Genomic DNA, 22,931 nt, shown 5'->3' with positions numbered 1-22,931 from the left:
CAGTGATGCCATCCAGCCATCTCATCCTCTGTCATCCCCTTCTCCTCCTGCCCCCAATCCCTCCCAGCATCAGAGTCTTTTCCAGTGAGTCAGCTCTTCGCATGAGGTGGCCAAAGTACCTAGAAGCAGTCATTTCCAGTTCTTCACCGTTTCTTTGGTATTACCTCTAAATAGCTTGTTTTGCTGCTTATGGATTTTCCAGTTTGGGGTATTATCTATTCCTACCTTGGATAGTGGTAGAATTCTCTGACTTCCTCACACATCCATATTTATTGTCACTCTGACTGTAATGTAATTTTGGTTAGAGAGCAGTATTCACTGTTAATGATACTAAGCTTATGTATAGCTTATTCACAGCTAAATCATGATGTATGCTGTGGTTAATTTTATTTGTACAACTGGTTATTTTCTCTTTTGTTAATATTTATCTTTTTCTGGTCTGTTTTGCTTAGTTTCTGTGTTCTTATTATTAATTTCTTTCTTAAACTCTACCCAGAAGTGTAAATCTTGCTCAGTACTTTAAACATTTTGGTTATATTATCAATTTTATTTTAGAGATATTTTCTAATCTGCTTCATTCTGAGCCTGTGCTTTAATTAGGGAGCTGGGATGTTGTTATCCCAACGTCATCCCAGTGATTTTTCCTCCTGGTTTTGTTATCTTTTCCCATGTCCTATCCCTTTCCTTTTTGATACAATCTTATTTTGAAGGAGCACATCTCCATTAGCTTCCTGAGAAAGGGGTATACAACAGGTAAGTTTTTTGGATATAGCATGTCTTGAAAATGCCTTTATAATGCCCTTATGTTGATTATTACTTTGGCTAGATGTAGATTTCTAGTTTGGAAATAATTTTCCTTCAGAATTTTGAAAATACTGCTCTATTGCCTTTCACGTTCACTGTTGGTGAGATGTCAGTTACATTTGCATATAACCTGTTTGTAAGCTCTGAAACTTCTTTTTTCTAGTATTCCCAATGTTCTGGTTTCATAATGATGTCCTTGGTGTGGCTGTTTTCATCTAATGTGCTGGCCACTCAAGGGACTGAAACTTTTTTTTTTCCCCTCTGCTCATTTTATTGAACAACTGAGTGTATAAAACCAACATAGAGCACATTACTAGAAAAAATATTTTATTTTTCAAATACATAATGGATTCTTTACCCTCAATTACTTCTTTTATCTTTTTATTAAGACTATATATAAATATTAATAATTTCATCTTTTCTCAAATTAATGACAATGGTATATTGTGATTATCTTTTAGCAACCAAAGTCTATTTCCAGAGGTTTGAACTTGATATGAGAAAAACACTGTATCAAGTCCATTGTACCTGATTTGGTGCTGAGGTTGAACTGGTGTAATGGTTTGCTCCAGGATCCAGAGGCTATTGTAAGCTTGAAAGCAAAGTGAAATCCTTAGGTTGATCTTGGCTGCTTAAGGATCCTCTGGATCGGGGTGAGGGGTGCTGGTTCTGTTTTGCACAGGACGGCTTGTCCTCAGGCTAAGCTGGAATCTCTGGGAACAGTGTGTGTGTGTGTGTGTGTCCTCAGGCTAAGCTGGAATCTCTGGGAACAGTGTGTGTGTGTGTGTGTGTGTGTGTTGCTCAGTCGTGTCTGACTCTTCGCTATCTCATGGGCTGTAGCCCACCAGGCTCCTCTGTCCATGGGTTTCTCTGGGCAGGAATACTGGAGTGGGTTGCCATTTCCTTCTCCAGGACTGAAACTTATGTCACTCAGTTCTGGGATATTTTCCGAAATGATGTCCTTGATTTTTCTCTCCTTTATTTTCTCTACTCTTTTTCTGGAATTAATTGGGTGTTGGATCTTTTGGACTGATTCTCTAATTTTAATTTTTTTTCTACTATTTCCATCTCTGTGTGTTTGTTCTTTGAGAGATTTCCTTGGTTGTGTTTTCTAATATTTGTTGTATTTTTTTCACTTGTGTTCATATATTTTATATGTATACTTACTATTTTTTTTATATTCAGGAAGATTTTTGTTTAGTCAGTCCAGCTTCTTCATATAACTCTGAACAGCATCACTGCCTACAAAATTCCCTTCATACACTTGCAGAAACTTTTGCCTTTCTACAGCTACCAGGACAAACTGGCAATAAGTAGTTGGTTCTTTAAATTTTCTCATGTGAATCAGGGATTCTGTTTGCAATAAATTACAAACAACTTTTTTCCTCATCTGTCATGTAGGCTTTTAATTTGCTGGCATCATGGATGATAAGTTATTTTTAGGTTTTATTTTAGTGTGATAAGAATACTGAAGATGAAGTCTAACCTCTTAGCAGATTTTTAAGTGTAGAGTAATTTTAGTTTTGTTTATGGTAAGAAGAAGGACTCTTAATGTTTTGTATTAACTCTTTGATCAGTTGTCTCTACTATTCATTTATCCTTTTATAGTGTTTTGAAAAGTCACCTTTTTGAGAGTGTATTAATAGGGTGTATTTTTAAACTTTGTGTTTTGTTCCATTTATTTGTCTAATTTTGTACAAATAGTGATTTTATTATTAGTGCTTTATTTCATCTTAAATAAACCTTTCTTCTCCAGACTCAGCAAGCAAAATATACTTGAAATTTCCATACTTCTTGTTTTTCACTATGTGGAACTATGACAGTTCTTCAAGAGACTTTAGTACTGGCAACTGGAAAACAAAAACTAGAAGGGCTTAGGTAGGGCCTTTACATAGCAAGCCAGTTGTATACTTTAAAAAATAAACCTACTAGATTTTCCCCTCTAAGATTCTTTTAGAGTCTTTCAAAGCTGCTTTTGAGTTTTTTGAATTCATTCAGTCAGTATATCCTTGAGTGCTTGTTACTGTGCCTATTCTCTATGCTGGGGATAATCAGCAGTGAGCAAGATAGACAGGATGCCTGTTCTTGGGGAGCTTACATTCTAGTTTGGGAAGGCAGATAAGATAGTTTCAGGTTTCCTAGTGTTAGGAAAGAAGGACTACAAAATAACAATGACGTGTCATTAGGTAGAATGCTAAGGAAGAGAGACCTTTTTGAGTTGGGTGATAAGCTGAGATCTGAAGGATGAGAAAGGAGCCAGCCATGCTGTAGACTGCAAAGTGTGTTCATGTAGCAAGAACGGCAGGTATAAAGGTGCTGAGACTGTAAATGCCTGTAAGTGTTCAGGAACAGAAATAAGGCCTTTGTAGCTCCAGTATAGTGACTGAATGGGGAGAGAGTGGTTTGAGATGATGTTGAAGAAGTAGGCATAGGGGCCAGATCATTTAGAATCTTGAAATTACGGGAAACTGGAGCTTTCACATATAAATCTGATGAATTCCATTTTGTTCCTTTAAAAATATACAAGATGTTCTAGAAAATAATTAGACCTATTTCTTTATGTAGTTAATAAGCTATTCATTATGAGTTGCACTGGTCACATGTATCTGAACTGAGTTCTTTATTTTTTAAATATTTACTTGGCTTTGCTAGGTCTTAGTTGCAACATGCAGGATCTTTAGTTGTGGCATCTTTAGTTGCAGCATGTGGGATCTAGTTCTCCTGACAAGGAATTGAACCTGATCCCCCTGCATTGGGAGAGTCACCCTGAAGTCTTAGCCTCTGGACCACCAGGGAAGTCCCCTGAACTGAGTTCTGGTTGAGTGTTTGGATCTATCTGGGCTTGGAATAGTTAGGCGGTCTCTAAATTAAGATAACTTTGAATAGTGCCTTAATTCATTTTAGATGAAAGCAGCAGGTTGGGTTCTTGATTTCTTTTGTAGACTGAGGTGACTGGTAAGATCCGGAATGATAGTAGATCTTGAAGTTATTTTTCATTTTTTGTGTGTAGAGTTGTGTGTGTGTGTTTAAGACACCCCTCTCTTTTTTTCTCCCCTAAACTTATCTGGTAAAGTGCAGAAACAAATACATCAGGTTTTCCCTCAACAGGAAAGTGAGGGATGATTGAAGTGAATGAATGAATGAATGAAGTGAATGAAGACTAGAAACTACAAAAATAAATGATGAATTTAAAAGTGACTAATACTGAATAAGGTTTAAAACTTGAGCATTTGAAAAGACATAATCATTGTCCTTTAGGACAGTGCCATCTAAGAGAAGTCCAGTGTGAGCCATACGTAATATCAAATTTCCCAGCAGCCACAGTAAGGTAATAAATACAAAGAAGCAGATGAAATTAATGATATATTTTATATAATTTAATATATCCAACACATTCTCATTTCAACATGTAATTAATAGAAAAATAATGAGACATTTTGCATTCTGAGTTTTGTACTAAGTCTTTGAAATCCTGTATTTTATACCTATACCTCATCCCAGTTCAGGCCAGCCACATTTCAGGTGCTTGATAGCTACATATGTATGGGACTTTTTAATTCTTAGGGCTCATACTTTTGCAGGAAGGGATAAATTATTGAGATACCCTGCAATGTTCATAATTCAAAGCAGTAGTAGTTGTAACATATAAGGGAATAAATTTAAACATGTATTTTCCCCTCTCTAAATCTCTGTGTGATAAACTTGTTTGGGGAAGATATTTGATCCTGTAAAGATATGTCTATAAAAGATATCAAACAGCTTATCTCCTAAGAGAGTTGTAAACAGACTTAAATAATGTAGAACAAGCTTTATGTAGAACTCTTAAGTAGCAGCTGTCTATGTACTGATGGTGGGATGATTACTTGATGAAGAGGGACCAGAGACCCAATCCTTGGAATCTGTAAAGTGTGTACATAAATCAGTGGTTTAGAATTCCTTTCTCAGTTTCCTGAAAGTACCTTGATAGATCTTTGTTGTTCAATTGCTAAGTCTTGTCCGACTCTTTGCGACCCTCTGGACTGCATGCCAGGCTTCTCTGTCCTTCACTGTTTCCCTGAATTTGCTCAAACTCAAGTTCATTGAGTTGGTGATGCCATCCAACCATCTCATCCTCTCTTGTCCCTTTCTCCCTCAATCTTTCCCAGCATCAGGGTCTTTTCCAGTGAGTGAGCTCTTCACATCAGGTGGCCAAAGTATTGGAGCTTCAGCTTCAGTCCTTCCAATGAATATTCAGGCTTGATTTCCTTTTGCATTGACTGGTTGGATCTCCTTGCAGTCCAAGGGACTCTCAAGAGTCTTCTCCAACACCACAGTTCAAAAGCATCAATTCTTCGAAGCTCAGCCTTCTTTATGGTCCAACTTTCACATCAGTACATGACTCCTGGAAAAACCATAGCTTTGACCATATGGACCTTTGTCAGCAAAGTGGTGTCTCTGCATTTTAACATGCTGTTTAGGTTTGTCATAGCTTTCCTTCCAAGGAGCAAGTGTCTTTTAATTTCATGACTGCAGTCACTATCTGCAGTGATTTTGGAGCCCAAGAAAGTAAAATCTGTCACTGTTTCCATATCTATTTGCCATGAAGTGATGGGGCTGGATCCCATGATCTTAGTTTTTTGAATGTTAAATTTTAAGACAGGTTTTTCACTCTCCTCAAGAGGCTCTTTAGTTCCTCTTCACTTTCTGCCATTAGAGTGGTGTTATCTGCATATCTGAGGTTATTGATACTTCTCTTGGCAGTCCTGATTCCAGCTTGTGATTCATCCAGCCCAGCATTTCACATGATGTACTCTGCATAGACGTTAAATAAGCAGAGTGACAGTATACAGCCTTGATATACTCCTTTCCATTTTGGAACCAGTGCATTGTTCCATCTCTGGTTATAACTGTTGCTTCTTGACCTACATACAGGTTTCACAGGAGGCAGGTAAGGTGGTCTGGTATTCCCTTCTCTTAAATATTGCACAGTTTGTTGTGATCCACACAGTCAAAGGCTTTAGCGTAGTTGGTGAAGCAGAAGTAGATGTTTTTTTCTGGAATTCCCTTGTTTTTTCTGTGATCCAGTGGATGTTGGCAATTTGACCTCTGGTTCCTCTGCCTTTTCTAAACCCAGCTTGTACATGCGGAAGTTCACGGTTCACGTACTGTTGAAGCCTAGCTTGAATAATTTTGAGCATTACCTTGCTAGTATGTGAACTGAGCACAGTTGTACAGTAGTTTGAACGTTTTTTGGCATTTCTCTTCTTTGGGATTGGAATGATGGACTTTTGCAATGTGTACCACTGATTCAGTCCAAGATGGTTTTTTTTTTTTGATTGGAGGAAGCCCAAGATCTTAATAATTTCATTAAAAAATGGTTGTATTATAATTGGCTGTTTAACTTAGTTTTTAAGAAGGTTTATCATAATGAGAACTGGAAGGAGGCCATAGGTGGTTAGTTAACATAGCCTGTAGTATCTTTATTAAGGTAGAAAAGCTGAGAGTTCCTCTAAAAAATAGGACTGTTGTGTTCCCCAGTGATAACACATTTAAAATAGGAACAAAAATTGCCATCACTCTCCCCTTGGGATATAGGAGAGGAGCCTCTGGGGTCAATCAAAGATAATATTTAAGTTGCTGACTGTGTATTTCATTCTGTTTGTCTAATGATGAAGGGTTAGTTGCATAGATGGTCCTGAGCCTAGTAGATACCCATTGAACAAATTTTAGGAGAAGATACCACAAGTCATGTACACTGGGGACATAGAGGTAAGTTCCAAATGAATGGCCCCTCAGTTTGCTATTGATTTTCCCTGCTACCATTCATCAGCAAAGGGATTTATTCTTCAAAGGTCAGGACCTTAAACTTTGACGTTTTCTTGCTTCTCTGCACCTCTTCAGTACAACACGTGCCAGTTTAGCCAGTATAAAACACTTTATTGTTTTGCATAGGAACATATCTGATTGCTTACTAATATATTAGCAGGAAAGTAGAATCAGTGGTGAAATATATTTTCTCCTAGAGACGTTTCTAAGTATCTCCCTGTCACCACTCTAGGGTTGCAGCTGAACATAGCTTAAGGTGTGAAGTCACTTGCTGAATGCCAGGCAATTTATACTTTTTATATACTTTTTAATTTCTGTGGCAGTCTTATGAGGTGTAGGCCATGTTTGGAAGATGAAGAGAGTAAATATCTTGTCCAGCTAAGGAGCACACAGATTTGAACCCAGTTAATTTTTTTGATGCCAAAGCCACTACTCACTGCAGAACCTAGTCCAGTATTATAAAGTGACTCTCTTGGGTTCTGTTCATTTGGGACATGATATTTAGATTGATAATCTGTTTCAGCATGGTCCCTCACTTACACCACCTGTATATCCCTATCTTGGAATAACATGTTATGGAAAACACTGAATGAAACCTGGATTCTAGTCCTAGCTGTTTGCTTACTGTGTATTGAGATAATGGATTCTTTTTCCACTGAGCAGGTATTTCCCAATTACCTGTCTGCTTTGATCCTCTTATAATTGTGAGATGTGGATTCCATTGCCTTTGTCTTTTTTTTTTTAATGAACTTTTTGTTTGAGAATAGTTTAAGATTAACAGGAAATTGCAAGGATTGTACAGAATTCATGTATTGGTTTGCTAGGGCTGCCATACAAAGTAGCACAGACTGAGTGGGCTTAAACAACAGCAATATACCGTCCCACAGATCTGGAGGCTAGAAGTCAGAAATCAAGAGCTTGGCAGGATTCGTTCCTTCTGAGACCTTGGGAGGGAAGGATCTCTTCCAGGTCTCTCTCTTCAACTGGTAAATGGCCATCTCCCTGTATCTCTTCATAGCATCTTCTCTCTGCATATCTCTGTGTCCAGATTTCTCCTATTTATAAGAACACCAGTCATATCTCTCTAAAGACCCTATCTTCAAATGAGGTCCATTCTAGGGTACTTGGTGTTAGGACTAAAACATACATATTTTAGTGTTAGGGAAACAGTAACAGTCCCTATATTCCCTATACCCAGTTTCTTCTGTTATTAACATTTTACATTATGTCACAATTAATGAACCAGTATTGATACCCTATTATTAATTAAACTGTAAGCCCTGTTTGTAACACATAAGAAAACTTCAAGGACGGGTATTTTTTTGAAAATGATGCTCACACTAATCTTAACAAAGTAACTATAAAATACAGAGATTGTGAAACCTGTCTTAGTGAGAAAGCAAAACAATCTTAAAAATTGTGATACGCTTGTGTTTTCACCTTTCCAGTAATCAGCACTTGGTGCAGTGTCCTGTTTATGCTTGTGAAGCCCAGTCTACAACCTGAAACTTCAGAAGTGAAGTTGTATGTTCAGTATTTGCCACCTTTAACAAATGAATAAACTGAAATCTATACAGATTGTTACTTTCTTAAAGTCCCCCAGAATGCCTCTTTTATTCCAGGTCACTTCCTTTTGTGTCCTTTCTTAGATAAACCATATGTTTAAAACAGAGTACAGGCAAATAAAGTTGAATTTACCCCCTACATACTTGTTATTCCTTCTAGGAGGCATACTTATGATAGAAGAAATTGATGTATAAAATTGTTTGCATACATTTTCTTTTATTAGTTTTTTTTTTTCAAATTGGTGGTTAAGACCTATGTTTATTACTTGTGTGTAGTTTTCAGAATTTTCCAGCATTCATTGATTATGTTACCTTCTGTGAATATTATATAATATCCCAGCGATCTTAAGATCTTCATATGTTTTTGTTTCTCATTGGGGGAGAAACAGCAGTTTGATTGAATGAATAAAGGGGTTTCCCTGTAAAGGTGTGTCATTCTGATCTTGAATTTTTCAGTGTTTTCTCTGGTGTTAAAGACATTTATGAAACTCGTTCTTGTGTGGAAATCAGGCCTGAAATAATTAATAGCATGCTGTATTCTGTGCGATATGGAAAATACCTGCCTCATTGTGTTTTTCTTACCTTTCTAAGTTACTGAGAAGTAGTGTGGTCCTGTTTCTTTAAAAAGTGAAAGATGGAATGGGTGGAGTTTGCCAGGTCTTTGAGACTGAGAAACTTAATTCAGTCTCTGAAGAGCTGGAAGGAAATGTGACCTCTTGCTGGCTGTGTGATGGAAAGAAGCTAGTGGCAGTATCCCTCAGCCTGACAGGAACTTGTTGCAGAGTCCTGACTCACTCTGGAAACTCCTTTTCCCAAGTGAGATTGCGGTGCTGCCTGGATTTCGTGTATGTTGGATTGCCCCCTTGAAAGTGATAGTTGAAGTACAGTCAGAAGGTAAGTAGCCAAGTCCCTGGTCAGCTATTTTCAGACACATGGACTAGTTTTTCTAAAATGGTAGAATATGTTATGAATCATAAATGATTTCTTCTATAGTAAATTTCAGAGGTGATGGAATGGAAGTGGAGGGATCATTCTTTTTTTTTTTTTTTTTTAAGCAAAAAGTTCAACCCTGACCGCTTAATTCCTTTTTTAGGATGACTAAAGTCAGGATGAGGAATGTTCTGCTCACTTTGTGCAAACATTTGAGTTGTTTTGGTCAGTAGTAGAGCTGTTCCAAATCCTCATTTTATTGATGAAGCATGAGTTTAGTCTTGGTAAATTTCTCCATTTAATGTGCCCGAACACTTGCCCATTATTTATTTATTTTAGCTTTTCATTGCTCACCAGTGGCAATCAAAATCAATTCTGCCCTGATCAGGGATCTTGGTATTTTTGGGGTGAAAGAGAGGGAAGAATGCAGTTTGCAGCAGCCAAATAGGCTAGAGCAACATGTAAATAGGTATTTATTAGTTGATGACTGATGCTTGGGCTCAAAAGGAGCAAAGTCAAGAAAACTTGTCTCTTAGGTAGGATGGGCTCTGTACTGGTCAGACAGGAGCCCGCAGTCCCACCCACCCACAGAACACAGGTTTCTGGTGGCTTTTGGAAAGAACTCTGTCAAAACAGGTCTTTTTGGCATTTGGCAGCCCAAAGCATCCAATGTAAGTAGCTTTACTGTTAGAAAGGGATTACTTCTTTTTCTCAAGTTGGAAGAGATGGTCCTCATCATTTTTTTTCTGTTTTGCTGTGCAGTTTATTATGAATTTTCTAAGCGATTAAATAATGCAGCGCTCCTGTTTGCTGTCCAAAGAAATTAGGGCTGGAAAGGGAGGGATAGAGATTGACTTTTGGAGGACCTGGAATTGAACCTTTGTGAATAAGTGCTGGCTAATCCACCTGGCTAGAACTTCCCACATTGGCAGTATTCTTGATAAATTATCCATTGTATCTTTATGTCAGGCTTTCCATTCCTTAATTGATAACACTTTTAAACTACTTCAGAGTGTACCCTCAGGGAATCTTTCTTAATGCTTCTTAAGCATTAAGGAAATTTTTCTAATTTTCACTTTGAAAAATTATCTGTGTGTCCCTGGATACCTGACACGAATTACTTTTTTTTTTTTAAGTAGTGAAAACACACAACAGAGTTGGGCCTTTTGCTGCAGTTACTTGTCGTAAGAACAAAAGGCCAGATACTGTTTCTCTGAGGGTATGTGCTTTACTGGCTGTCCCTTAACCCTCTAGTTTGTGAACACAAAGGGGTCCCTGTGCTGAATTGTTTCTGTGAAGTTTTCCAGAGCTGGTTTCTCCTTTGAATTCTTTCCAGCCTGACAACAGCCATTAGAACAGTTGAGAATTTGTTATGTAAACAGGTTCATTGTTAGCATAAGTAAACTAAAATATATGCTCTTATTAACAAAGGCTTATTTTCAGGGAAGTTGATAGTAAGGCTAGGATAAAAGCACATTGGTAAAAAAATTACTGTGTAAAAATAATTTCTCCAAATGCCACATAGTTGAAGTGAGCTGACAGTTTTTATGTGAATTTTGGACTCTGCAGAATTAGAAGCTTTAGCTTTTTTGCCTTGCTAACCCCAAAATGTAGTTTATTAATGTATATTTTCTTCCTCTCATCATAATTGCTCACTTGTTGTGAAGTAGTCACACTTCTTAAAACAAGTTGATGAAACAACCCACAGTGGTATTTTGGACTACTCATGTCCCGTAATTAGGAGACAGTTTAAGGTTGCACTTTGGAATTTACTTTAAATGTGTTTGAACTGAAATCACAGTCATTGTTATTTGCTGATACAAATGATCCCCTTTTTAGACTGATTTTCAGAGCGCACACGGAGCAGCGTATAGATATGAACCTTTTGGGTCCTCTCGTTGCATGCCTGGGTTTTTATTTCCTCCTGCTATTCAGGCTTGCAGATTCTCTGTTCCATGACCAGAGATTGAACCCGGGCCTGCACAGTGAAAGTGGCAAATCCTAATGCTAGACCACCAGGGAACTCCCACACGTCTGGATTTCTTATGGAAGGATTCTCTCTCTCTCTCTCTTTTTAAACGGAAAAGGTGTGGGGAAATATGGGCTTCCCAGGTGGCTTATTGGTACACAATCCTCTTGGCAATGCAGGATATGAGGTTTCGATTCTTGGGTTTGGGAAGACTACTTGGAGGCGAAAACGTCAACCCACTCTAGTATTCTTGCTGGAATAATCCCATGGACAGGGGAGCCTGGCGGACTATAGTCCATGGGGTCACAGAGAGTCTAATGCTGAGTGAGTGAGCTCATATACTTGGGGAAATAGCTGCAGAGACTGGCTATATTCACTTAGACTAATTACGATTTTGATCATGTATTGAGCCCACCTGCAAAGAGTTGATAATTTTTTTAGAGCTGGATGATGGATGCATTTGGGTTCCTTACACTATTTTTTTCTACTTTTGTGTATGTTTGACTCAATACCTCCATAATAAGAATATTAAAGAAAAAAAACAGAGCCCAGTTGGCTTTTAGGCTGGCCTTTCTTAGCCTTCTGTTAAGTAATAAAAGAGGAAAAAAATTCCATTGCAATAACGTTTTCCTCAGAATGGACTTTGAATTGTTAAAGTGCGGTTTTATTTATTTAGAGTTATGTGGAAATTATTTGTCTAGATTTTTTAAATATCTCCAAAGAAAGTAGGTAGATGTTTGATTTCACATTAAGAGAATCAACACCATTAACTCTATGAATGTTATTAACAACTTTTTAAAAAAGACTGGTAGGGGGAAGTCACCTGTAAATTCACTAGCTAAAAAAATTTATATGTAAAATAAGAAGCACGTGCTCCCATCCTGTCTGCCTCATTTCATGTCTTTCCCTTTTCCTGCCCCCTTCCTCTTCATGTCTTCCTTTCTGTTCCACAGAGGTAACCACTGTTAATAGTTCGCTATATGTGCTTATGTGGATGTGTTTTATATGTATATCTGTACCTATACATTGGGGCTTCCCTTGTGGCTCAGCTGATGAAGCCACCTGCAATGCGGAGACCTGGGTTCCATCCCTGGGTTTCGAAGATCCCCTGGAGAAGGGAATGGCTACCCACTCCAGTATTCTGGCCTGGAGAATTCCATGTGGTCACAGAGTCAGACACGACTGAGCGACTTTCACTCACCTACATGTTAACACATTTTAAAAACATGTTCTACCAAATTACATAGAGTATAACGTAAAAAAGTTAAAGAATTTTAGTACTGAACTCCAGAATAACTTTGATTTTGTAATATAGGCAAGGGCAAACCGTATATCATTAAATTGTTTCAGCAGTAAAGCTGCCCTTCTCCTCAAAGGATCCTTCTCTCCTTTTAGAAAGGTGCTCAATGCATATGTGGATATTTGCCTCTATAAATTTTAAGACCTCAGAATTGAAATTAGTATTATATTTGTGGGTTTATGTAATATTTCAAGAGAGCTGTTTAATAGAGTAAGTGTCAGGAAGGGGTCTCTGAACTTAGATTTCTTCAGGGATATTGGGAGTGGGGTGTGAAGTCTTGGGAAAGTGTTACCCTAAACCCATAGCTGCTCTTGATTCTCTTTCCCTCTTTTACTCAGGAGAGGATAATCTCTAGAGGAGAGCATAAAATAGTAACACATTTGATATGTCACCTGAGCTCTGCTTTCCTGCACCTCTCCAGAGGCACACAGAGCACACAGTCAGGCCCAGTCCTTTGCCTACAACCCTTTATGAGCTGTGAGTTTCTTTCTTGGCTGATTTTTAGATCTGTCTTTTTTTAATTTTAGTCAGTGTGTTCAAGAATTTTCTACATCTTGCCTTTAGTGACTGTTGAGAGCAGGGCTGTCTTGACTGGACTTGCTGGCAGTGGAGTTTCCCTCTGAGCTGGCACTGCTAATTGAAATGTGAATGTCTGCTAGAGACTGAGATCAGTTTGACCTCCTCTGTCTTTGAGGAATATAGAGAAGGGATCCGAATAAGCTCAGCTTCTAGTTTAGCAGTGGTTATTAGGACTGTGGTACATACTTAGTTTTATTCTTAGATTGGAATGTTAATATTTGGTGAACTGATCTTTTATTATTACTGCTTGTGTGATAAAGAGAGTGGAGAAGGAAGAGGAAGTGTGAAACAAGCCTGTTTGTTAGCACATACTGAGCATCCACTCCGTGGCCAAGTGCTGTGCATGAAAGGGAGAACAAATCAGACATGATCTCTGACCAGTTAATTTTGTAGCCTCTTTGGTTTGCTGTCCTGAATTGTTAAACTTAATTGGTTAGCAGCAGTACCAAATGTAGAGCCATCTATCTGGAAAAGTACTGTCCTCTAGCTAGAGCAGAGATAGCAGTTCCTGGGGCAAGGGACAGGGAGTGGAGGCACATATGGGGTCAGTCCATTCTATTAAGTTATGTTAGAGATCCATAAATAGAATAAAGACTAATTTTAAGGCCTATTGTAAGAGCAGGTGTTAGGTGGTAACTGTTGAAAATCAGTGTAATACAGTAGCATTAAAGGACCAAAACCACTCGCTCATCTCAATAAATACAGTACAAATATGAAAAAAAAAATCCAACAGTTTTTCATAATAAAAGTATTTAACCAACTAGGAATAAAAGGAACTTCCTCAATCCAATAATAGAGATCTGTGAGAAAAACCTACAGGTATCATTGTACTTAAAGGTGAAAGGAAGACAGTGTTTTTGCCCTAAGGTCAGGAACAAGAGAAGAATGTCCACTTCATTTCTGTTCAGCTTTGTACCAGAGGTTCTAACCAGGGCAGTTAGGCATTAAAATGAAATAAAAGTCATCTAACTCCACAGGGGAAGAAGTAAAACTCTCTCTTTTTAAAATGAAATAAAAGTCATCTAACTCAGCAGGGGAAGAAGTAAAACTCTTTTGCAGATGATATGATCTTATATAGAAAATCTTGAAGGAATCCATTGAAAACTAGTGGAACTAATATATGAATTCAGTAATGTTAAAGGATACAAGATGAGTATACAAAAATGAATTGTATTTCTGTACACTAATGACTGCTTCCCTAGTGGCTCAGATGATAACGCATCCACCTGCAATGAGAGATCTGGGTTTGATCACCGGGTTGGGAAGATTCCCTGGATGAGGGCATGGCAACCCACTCCAGAATTCTTGCCTGGAGAATCCTCATGGTCAGAGGAGCCTGGCGGGCTACAGTCCATGAGGTCATAAAGAGCTGGACATGACTGAGTGACTAGGCAAACATAGCGATGAACAATCAGAATGAAACAGAAAAACAGTTCATTTCCAGTAGCATCAAAAAGAGTAAAATTCTTAGGGATGAATTTAACAAAATGAGCACAAAATTTGTACTCTGAAAAAAACTACAAACCCTGTAGAAAGACATCCCGTGTTCACAAGTTGGAAGGCTTAATGTTGTGAAGAAGACAGTTCTCTCCAAAATGATCTACAGATTCAAAACAATCTTTGACAAAATCTCAGCTGTTTGTTTTTTTTCTTTTTGCAGAAATTGATGTGCTGATGCTAAAATTTATCTGAAAATGTAAGGGACTCAGAATAGCCAAAATTCTCTGAGCAGGAGAGGTTGGAAAAACTGTGCTTTTCTGATTTCAGAATATCTACAAAGCTACATTAATCCAGACTGGCATAAGGATAGACATACGGGTCAATGGAATAAAATTGAAGGTACAGAAATAAACCCTCACATTTATGGTGAACTGATTTTTGACAAAGATGGCCAGTACATTTCAGGAGGATAAGACTAGTCTCTTCAACAAACAGTACTAAGACATCTGGATATCCATATGCAAAATAATGAAATGAGATCCTTACCTCACACTGTAACATAAAATTTAAATCAGAATGGATTATGGACTTAAATGGAAGAGCTAATACTATAAAATTCTTTGAAGAAAACCTAGGAGTAAATCTTTGTGACCTTGGGCAAACCATTCTTAAATGTGATACCAAAAGCACAAGGAACAAAGGGACGAATAAGATAAATTGGACTTAGAACCAAACAAAAGCTCTTTTCTTTAAAGGTCTGTGTCAAGAAAATGGAAGGACAGCCTACAAATTGGGAGAATCTTCTTGCAAAGTATATGTCTAATATACCTGTTTCCATAATTTGGGATTCACAGATGACGCTAAAGGTCAAGAACTCTCCTGCCAGTGCAGGAGACGTAAAAGATGATGTGGGTTTGATCCCTGGGTTGGGAAGATCCCCTGGAGGAGGGCATGGCAACCCACTCCAGTATTCTTGCCTGGAGAATCCCGTGGACAGAGGAGCTTGGCAGGCTACAGTCCGTAGGGTCACACAGAGTTGCATGCATCCGTAATTTATGAAGTCTTATAGCTCAATAATAAAAAGACAGTAAGTGTTGGAGATGGAGAGAGATTGGAACCCCCATACACTGCTGATGGGGAAGTAAAATGGTGTAGCTGCTTTGGAATGTTTCTTATTATTAGTCTCTTGTTACATGAAGCTCTTTGTTCTCTACAGCTGGCTGTGGCTTTCCTAGTTTGGACTTTCTAAAGTCATCCACAGCAGAAACATTTCTGCTATCTTGGGCAGACATGTTTCAGGCAGAGCCTGTTTCTATTTTTTGCATGTGAGTTAGCAGATAGGGGTAGGTGAAGAGAACTGTTGGCTGCTTTAGTTAAGCATTTCAGTTTTGCTGGTTTATGAACCAAATATTTTAAGAGAGAATTATGCTTCAGAAACAGAGTTTTGTTTTGTTATTTTTAAGCTGATCAGGTTCACAAGAAGCTTATTGATGGAGTACAACATGGGGGTAGCCTGTGTGGTAATGGTGAATCACTAGCACAATGTAAGTGAGATAATGCTGAAGGTTCATAGCTCCTTGTTTGGCACAGGTGTTATTGATAAAGTGCCAGGGAATCAGTTTCTGATGAATATGTATTAGGAAAGCCAGTATTTGCCTAGGGTGTTTTCTGGTAGGCAGGTCCATCCAGAGACCAAACTTCAAGTTAGAAGGGTCTTTGATTAACATACTCCAAATAGAGCAAGAGAAGCTGCTGCTACTGCAGCTGCTAAGTCACTTCAGTCGTGTCTGACTCTGTGCGACCCCATAGATGGCAGCCCATGAGGCTCCCCAGACAGTCCTAAATATTAAGTCCATCAAATCAGGGTAGCTGAATTGTCCTGCTTGAGTAAGTGATGAGTCCCGATTGTTCAGGATAATTCCAGTATAAAATACTTCCCCCTATTGTCAACACAAGTATCCTGGAAACCTTATATTGCTAGATACAAATAAATGTCACACCCCTGCCCCCAACCTGGCGGCTTCCTGGGTGGCTTAGTGGTAAAGGATCTGCTTGCCAATGCAAGAGATGAGGGTTGGATCAAGAAAATCCCCCTGAAGAAGGAAATGGCAGTCCACTCCAGTATTATTGCCTGGATAATCCCCTGGACAGAGGGCCTGGTGGGCTACAGGTCTAAAGAGTTGGACATGACTGGGCAATTGAGCACTCACATATGCACCCCCAACCCCCAGAGCAGGACAGAAATCTCTGTTGGTCTGTATGCTAACTTCTAGGTTTGAACTCTATAGTCCCCCGACTTTTAGATAGATATTTTTTCTTTAAATTATTACTATGGGGACTTCCCTGGTGGTCCAGTGGTTAGGACTACACAGTGTCTCTGCTGAGGGCCCAGGTTCAATCCCTGTTGGGGAACTAAGATCCCATGAGCTGCATGGCTTGGCCTAAACATATGTATGTGGTATGGGTCATTAAAGCATAGCCTTTTCTTTCTCTGAACTACAAGAAGATGCAGATTCCCGTGTTTCAGTTTCCCATCCATATTCATTCATTACTAAAAACTTGTTTTTTTAATAAACTCATGTCATAGTGTGTATCTTACGGAGTTTTACATCTTAAAATTAGGGACTTACCTTAAAGGGATTCTAGGTCTTATGCCAAGATTTTTGGATTTGTATTTGGAAGGCTGTTTCTTGGAAGGATTTCCATAGATGATTGTTTTTATCCATTGTTTTGACTGTTAGTTTACTTTTAGAGAGTGGTGCTTATTGATCCTGTCCTGAAATTCTCTAGGCTTAGATCTTGTTTGTGTCCTGTGACCTAAATTAAGCAGATTAAAGTAAATGTTCCTTTGTAACACTCCTTTCTTGAGTTAGTTGTGAGTCCTTGGAGTGAGAATTAGTGATGTAAGTTTCACGATACTAATATATTCTCATAACCTAAAACGAGAGGCAACTGTGTGTGCTTAATTGCTGCAGGGAAAGCAGGTGGTGGTGCTAGAAGAGGTTGGTGTTCATCAGAATACCAGTACTTTGTTTGGTTTTAGATTGGTTGTAATGTGGATACTGAAGTGAGAGATGAGATAAGAAATGCTGTGAATATGCTCTTTAAGGTACACAAGATTCTTGATTAAGTGGAATATCCTGTGAGGTAGTAAGTTTGATATTAATGGAAATGAGAGAAGGGAAAAAAGTGGTTTGCCCAGCAAAGGCCTGTACAGACATTAAGTACGGCAGTGGAGTGGTTGAAAACAGATACAGATATTCAGAGAGCAAACTGTTAACCATGTACGTTAGTTCCCTGGCCCAACACAATTCCTACATCCTTTCATGGGTTCAGTTCAGTTCAGTTGCTCAGTCGTGTCCGACTCTTTGCGACCCCATGAACTGCAGCATACCAGGTCTCCCTGTCCATCACCAACTCCCCGGAGTTCACTCAAACTCACGTCCATCAAGTAGGTGATGCCATCCAGCCATCTCATCCTTTGTTGTCCCCTTCTCCTCCTGCCCCCAATCCCTCCCAGCATCAGAGTCTTTTCCAATGAGTCAGCTCTTCTCATGAGGTGGCCAAAGTACTGGAGTTTCAGCTTTAGCATCATTCCTTCCAAAGAGAACTTTAAAGGACTTAGTTCTGAGTTGGTTTTACATACTAGGAAGGCTATAGGTCTGTTTTACATTCTTGTTTTGTTTTCAGGTTATAGTATATTTGCCTTCCATTTTTATTTGCTTGATTAGTAGTAAATCTTTCTGTGAAAGAAAATAAGCAGTTAAATCTTTTCTGAGAAGGATCTTTTGGAATATAAACCTAGTATTTATGGATTGAAGAATAGTTGCATGGTTTATATGTAGCTTGACTGTTTAGGGCTGCGAAGGTTGAAGCTCTGGGGCGGCCTGTTGAGAGGCTATATTTGGCACTGCTTAGTATTAGGAACTCTCCCCAGTGAAACCTATCCACAGTGTTCCACACACGGGGCAAACAGTATTAAATACTCCCAGGATGTTCCTTCTGGTGAATTCAGCAGTCGTTCACCATGTGCCAAGCACAGTGCTGGCATAATCACTAGGGACACTTAAGAAGAAACTTAACAATCCAGCATGCGGAGGGGGAAGGAATAATTGAATTCTTTATCTTTGAGAGTCTTTAATGTAGAAAAGCTTCTTTGGCCCTTGCTGTCAATATTACTGTTTTTGCTTGGAGGAAAAAGTAGAATCTGCATTAAAAAAAAAAATTTATTTGGCAGTGCTGGGTCTTAGTTGCGGCATATGAGATGTAGTCTCTGACTAGGGATCAAACCCAGGTCCCCTGCATTGTGAGCATGGAATCTTAGCCACTGGACCACTAGGGAAGTCTCAGAATCTGTGTTTTTAATGATATAGAAGCCATGTAATTATATACCTTAAGACTTTTGCTTTAAGTAAAGTGTATCTGTTCTTCCAAAGAAAAGTGGTTTGGCGGTGAATGCTTGTGATTCAAAAAGAGTGATGGGTCTGGAAACGGTCCTCTCAGGTGGCTCTGCAAAACACTTTAAAAGATAAACCCTTGCTCCAAGTGACAGGATTGTATCTGAAATGATTTCAGAAGGCTGTTTGAATTATGCACCTGGGTTTTACATTGAAAAGAGGGGGGCATAGAACAACAGTAGTGTCAGTACAAGATGGAGGAGGAGGACATTTTGCAGCTGAGGAGGTTTTATGAGAAAGAACTTGAGGGCCTTAGTGACTCATCTCACTCTGAATCAGCATGTGGTGTGGCTGCCAGAATGAGCAGTCTTAGGATGCATTAACAGTGTCTAAATAGTTTTCAGTATCCCAGTGAAGGAGGACAAACCGGAATTGATTCCGTGGCAAATAGGGGGATGATGTGGATAGGAAACCTCGTCATCTGAAGGATCTTGGAAAGTTCAAGGATATTTGGATCATACCAGCCCTTAGGAGTTTAGGAACTGTGTCCCATGTTTCTGCCTGCTAGCGTGCTGATCACTACTTGTTCAATAGTTGGATTCTTTTATATTGCTGGTGTGGGAACATGGCTGTCTTACTCTAAATGAAACAACATGTTAAAGAAGAGTAGGCATTGCTGAAGAAACAAAATCTCCTTTGGAAGAAGTTTTAATTTGAACAGAAACTAAATGCTAAATGCTTGTAACATGTAAAAGGTGCTAAGCTGTTTTCCAAGGTGGTATTTGTCTGTCTCCCTTATGATTATACAGTGGAAGTGAGAAATAGATTGAAGGGTCTAGATCTGATAGATAGAGTGCCTGATGAACTATGGAATGAGGTTCGTGACATTGTACAGGAGACAGGGATCAAGACCATCCCCATGGAAAAGAAATGCAAAAAAGCAAAATGGCTATCTGGGGAGGCCTTACAAATAGCTGTGAAAAGAAGAGAAGCGAAAAGCAAAGGAGAAAAGGAAAGATATAAACATCTGAATGCAGAGTTCCAAAGAATAGCAAGAAGAGATAAGAAAGCCTTCCTCAGCGATCAGTGCAAAGAAATAGAGGAAAACAACAGAATGGGAAAGACTAGGGATCTCTTCAGGAAAATCAGAGATACCAAAGGAGCATTTCATGCAAAGATGTGCTCGATAAAGGACAGAAATGGTATGGACCTAACAGAAGCAGAAGATATTAAGAGGAGATGGCAACAACACACAGAAGAACTGTACAAAAAAGATCTTCACGACCCAGATAATCACAATGGTGTGATCACTGACCTAGAGCCAGACATCCTGGAATGTGAAGTCAAGTGGGCCTTAGAAAGCATCACTACGAACAAAGCTAGTGGAGGTGATAGGATTCCAGTTGAGCTATTCCAAATCCTGAAAGATGATGCTGTGAAAGTGCTGCATTCAATATGCCAGCAAATTTGGAAAACTCAGCAGTGGCCACAGGACTGGAAAAGGTCAGCTTTCATTCCAATCCCAAAGAAAGGCAATGCCAAAGAATGCGCAAACTACTGCACAATTGCACTCATCTCACACGCTAGTAAAGTAATGCTCAAAATTCTCCAAGCCAGGCTTCAGCAATATGTGAACCGTGAACTTCCTGATGTTCAAGCTGGTTTTAGAAAAGGCAGAGGAACCAGAGATCAAAATGCCAACATCTGCTGGATCATGGAAAAAGCAAGAGAGTTCCAGAAAAACATCTATTTCTACTTTATTGACTATGCCAAAGCCTTTGACTGTGTGGATCACAATAAACTGTGGAAAATTCTGAAAGAGATGGGAATACCAGACCACCTGACCTGCCTCTTGAGAAATCTGTATGCAGGTCAGGAAGCAACAGTTAGAACTGGACATGGAACAACAGACTGGTTCCAAATAGGAAAAGGAGTACATCAAGGCTGTATATTGTCACCCTGCTTATTTAACTTATGTGCAGAGTACATCATGAGAAACGCTGGACTGGAAGAAACAAGCTGGAATCAAGATTGCCGGGAGAAATATCAATCACCTCAGATGCAGATGACACCACCCTTATGGCAGAAAGTGAAGAGGAACTCAAAAGCCTCTTGATGAAAGTGAAAGTGGAGAGTGAAAAAGTTGGCTTAAAGCTCAACATTCAGAAAACGAAGATCATGGCATCCAGTCCCATTTCTTCATGGGAAATAGATGGGGAAACACGGGAAACAGTGTCAAACTTTATTTTTCTGGGCTCCAAAATCACTGCAGATGGTGACTGCAGCCATGAAATTAAAAGACGCTTACTCCTTGGAAGGAAAGTTATGACCAACCTAGATAGCATATTGAAAAGCAGAGACATTACTTTGCCAACAAAGGTTCATCTAGTCAAGGCTATGGTTTTTCCTGTGGTCATGTATGGATGTGAGAGTTGGACTGTGAAGAAGGCTGAGTGCTGAAGAATTGATGCTTTTGAACTGTGGTGTTGGAGAAGACTCTTGAGAGTCCCTTGGACTGTAAGGAGATCCAACCAGTCCATTCTGAAGGCGATCAGCCCTGGGATTTCTTTGGAAGGAATGATGCTAAAGCTGAAACTCCAGTACTTTGGCCACCTCATGCGAAGAGTTGACTCATTGGAAAAGACTCTGATGCTGGGAGGGACTGGGGGCAGGAAGAGAAGTGGACAACAGAGGATGAGATGGCTGGATGTCATCATTGACTCGATGGACGTGAGTCTCAGTGAACTCTGGGAGTTGGTGATGGACAGGGAGGCCTGGCGTGCTGTGATTCGTGGGGTCACAAAGAGTCGGACATGACTGAGCGACTGATCTGATCTGATTTGTCTGTCTCACTCTCCATAATATTTTTAGAGCATAGACATGGAAGAAATGTTAGAAATGGGAAAACCTATGTGTAATGGCAGTGACATTTAAAAAGTCTTCAAAATTAAAACTGAGAGTTGTTTTGAATGAATTTTAGTAATTTGATCAGATAGTTTTAGATATGGTTGTCCCTGCCTTACACTAAAATATTTGTGTTTTATATCTGTTTATGTATATCAAGAGAAAAGACTTCTCAATCTTATGGAGCTTTCCCTTTTTTATGTGACTTGCTCTTTCATAGTCTTCAGGTGACAGCTTAACTGCTATCTCTGGACCGTCCTACCTAAATAAGTCATTCTGTGCGTGTGTGCTCAGTTAACGTTAGACTCTTTGCGACCCCATAGACTGTAGCTCGCCAAGCTCCTCTGTCCATGAAATTTTCCAGGCAAGAATACTGGGGTAGGTTGCCATATCCTCCTCTAGGGGGTCTTCCTAACCCAGGGCTTGAACCCGAGTCTCTTGGTACCATACTTTATAAATTTGCCCATATTTGTGCTTTTTTTTTTTTTTTTTTGCCATCTTCCTAGTACTTGCCAGAATTACGTTTTTGCTTGCTCACTTGTTTATTGTCTGTCTGCAACTCTAGATTATAAATTCCACGGAGGCAAAGACCAAGTCTGCTTTAATTTATCATTGTCCACTTTCAAGAGTTCTCGTGAATGAGTTAAGGTATTTATTTGATCTATTTCCAGCTCTAGTTTTGTATCATCCAGAGTTATTCCTCTTAACTCTCAGGGGTAGTGGTGTTTTAATTTCAGCTCACATTAAAGGAGTTCTCGAAGTGAAGGTGCTGTCACAGTAAGTGACTCTTGAATATACTTGTCAACTCTAGTAAGTTTAATATATATAAAACTGTTAAATTTGGCTCTGTTTGTATTTAAGTGACAGCTTTCTCTTCCTGTTAATGAAAATGTCTTAATTTTCCAATGTCTGGGAGTGGAAATGAATATTTCCTGTTTTACTAACTTGTTCCCCCATCTTCTTTTTTCCTTCTTTCTTTTTAAAATTTTTTTGGCAATGTAGCACAGCTTGCAGGATCTTAGTTCCTTGACCAGTGATTGAACCTGCACTCTTAGCAGTGAAAATACAGAGTCCTAACCACTGTATCACCAGCGAATTCCCTCCCTTTTAAAGTCTGATATTGTCCACCTGTTGTGTAAAAGTGAGCTAAAAGGATTTTTATTTCTAGCCTAGGCTAAAATTGGAAATTGGACAGAGAAGTTACTAGGCAAAGATATCCCTAGACTTGTAACAGAAAA

At 39.0% G+C, this 22,931-nt stretch overlaps 1 protein-coding gene across 6 annotated transcripts in view; it reads left to right on the top strand.

Moving 5' to 3' along the window:
* THRAP3 (thyroid hormone receptor associated protein 3) overlaps window positions 1–22,931 on the top strand; it is a 72,518-nt gene that overhangs the window by 28,181 nt on the left and 21,406 nt on the right. The window lies entirely within an intron of this gene.

Source organism: Bos taurus, chromosome 3, assembly GCF_002263795.3.
Source record: "Bos taurus isolate L1 Dominette 01449 registration number 42190680 breed Hereford chromosome 3, ARS-UCD2.0, whole genome shotgun sequence".
NCBI classification, from domain to species: Eukaryota; Metazoa; Chordata; class Mammalia; order Artiodactyla; family Bovidae; genus Bos; species Bos taurus.
This window is presented reverse-complemented; position numbering and strand designations above follow the sequence as displayed.